The following is a 2,500-nucleotide window of genomic DNA, read 5'->3' as shown; positions in this document are numbered from 1 at the left end:
ATGTGTGTGTGTGTATGTGGGTGTGTATGTATGTGTGTGTGTATATGTATGTGTGTGTGTGTGTGTGTGTGTGTGTGTGTGTGTGTTTGTGTGTGTGTGTGTGTGTGAGTCAGACAGCGTATTTAGCTTTCAGTTTGTTTTGTTGTGGCTAGTTTGAATTTTCCCAGCAGCCTCTGAGTCACAGCTGATTTGTGTACAGATTAAGAGGATGAAGTTTAAGATTAAATTAAAGGTTTAATCTGTGTTGATGTGTGTGTGTTTGTGATAGGCCAATCAGCTGAATAGTGGGTTGCGCCACCAAGTGTGTAGACGTAAAATGCATTCTCGGTGAGCGCCACCTATCAGGCAGGTGTGAATTAGCTGAAGGCGATCGATCGTTTCACGTCCGGTGTGAAAGCACCTTAAAGGAAACCCCGACTATGAATACTTGTATGGATTATTAGATTAACGCTGACATCCACTATATAAATCCGCTACACAAAAACAGACTAGATGTCAGGTTTCTAAAAAACTTTTATAAAAATCCTTGCAATCGTAGGCCGCCATTGCTGTTTACATCGCAGTGCATTCTGGGTAGTGACGTCAAATGGTTGCAACGCTCTCTAATATCAATAATTTTAGAGATCATCAGCCATCTCTCACTTTATCCTGTTAAAATTCCCACGGCCCACCAGCACGCTATCGCCAGGTTATTAGCAAATCTATGCTATCTACAGCTTCTGTGTGTATGAAGACACACATCTTTGGACAGCTGAGATTCTTGAGATTTGATTGATATAAACCGTTTTGAGATACAATCACAGCAGCAGCTACAATCAGTGTCTCTGTCAGACCTCCGATATACAAACAAACACTTCCGAAACGGAGGAAACTCGCCTCATATGAAGCCTCATAGTAATCCTCTGATCCATACCATCCTGACAAAAACAGTCTTGTTACACCGGTAAAGGTCCAAACATTCCAATTATATAAAAATATTTAGTCCTGCTTTCAAAAGAGACCAAAACCATGCATGTGCTCCAAATGATTCAGCAATAGCTTTAACTTTACTTTGGGTATGTATTGGCTAGGTGTTTTAGGGTAATTTTACGGGAACTTTACGTTATGAGAATGTACAGAACAAACGCATGATGCTTACGGGTCTGATTATATTTACAGATATCCCCTGTGTCACAGCACACAAGAACTAGAACATTACACACAACAGCGAGTAGTTCATTCTTCTGAGTGCTCAAGTGCAGCCATTTTACATCATCGACTCGGAGTCTTCATAGTCTTCCTATTAAGAGTGTGTGTAGGAGTGTGTGTAGGAGTGTGTGTAGGAGTGTGTGTAAGAGTGTGTATGTTCTGCAGGAGCGTGTGTGTAAGAGTGTGTATGAGAGTGTGTATGTTCTGCGGGACTGTGTATGTTCTGTGCCTGTGTGTGCGCGTGTGGGCCAGAGGGAAGCGGGTTCAGAGTGGGGGATGAGCGGGTTCAGGGCCAGAGGGAAGCGGGTTCAGAGTGGGGGATGAGCGGGTTCAGGGCCAGAGGGAAGCGGGTTCAGAGTGGGGGATGAGCGGGTTCAGGGCCAGAGGGAAGCGGGTTCAGAGTGGGGGATGAGCGGGTTCAGGGCCAGAGGGAAGCGGGTTCAGAGTGGGGGATGAGCGGGTTCAGGGCCTATGTAATGAGCTATGGAAGCGGGTTATGTAATTTTAATGCCCTGATTTGTTTCAGCTTCTTATACAAACAGATCAGAAATGAAAGGAAAAGCTGTGTTATTATTAATCATAAATACAAACAAACATTGTTGTACATGAAGTTTAGAATATTTCTACAACATTAAAGGCACTATGAGTCAGGTTAGTTAATGTGCATATTTAATATTAAGCACATTAAACTTACCATACCAAATTATTTTCAAAGCATCATCTTTAGAACTTTAAAAAACAAATTCTCTAAAGTTTAAAAGTGAATTATAAAATGTTGTGTTTATAATCGTGTAAAATGACACGTGGACAATAATTGTAAAATGGTGCAGTGACATGGCAGTGTGTAACGTGATGACGTGGAACATATGGTTCAGAACCAGAGCTCCATACACATGCAGGTATGAAGGATGTAAGGAAACAATGAAAGAAGATCCATCATTTGTGGAAGACCAGAAATCAGGAACAGAGAAGCAGTGTGCACAAATACAAGATCACAGTTGAGGAGAAATAACAGAAGGATAGAAATCAGTAAAAGTGACACAGAACAGGTGAACACATTAGGGTAGTATAAAACTGATAGGAACCTGTAACAGTCATTAGATATTTTTGATGTGATGCGTGATGTTTAATAACAGTTCAGTTTTGTTGAAGAAACAGTGATGAGAGTGTGAGAGAGTCAACTGGAAATCATGAAATAAACTCAAAGCTGTGTTTACACAACATTATATGACCTCTAATCAAAGCAATATGGATACTAGACATTTACACGGCATCTTGCACAAACTTTATTATCTGACTGCTGAAACATCCT

At 41.1% G+C, this 2,500-nt stretch overlaps 1 protein-coding gene across 2 annotated transcripts in view; it reads left to right on the top strand.

Moving 5' to 3' along the window:
• Nucleotides 1-2,500, top strand: part of dspa (desmoplakin a) — a 40,457-nt gene that overhangs the window by 980 nt on the left and 36,977 nt on the right. The gene's annotated exons all lie outside the window — the stretch shown is intronic.

This window comes from Ictalurus furcatus, chromosome 7 (assembly GCF_023375685.1).
Source record: "Ictalurus furcatus strain D&B chromosome 7, Billie_1.0, whole genome shotgun sequence".
Classification (NCBI taxonomy): Eukaryota; Metazoa; Chordata; class Actinopteri; order Siluriformes; family Ictaluridae; genus Ictalurus; species Ictalurus furcatus.
This window is presented reverse-complemented; position numbering and strand designations above follow the sequence as displayed.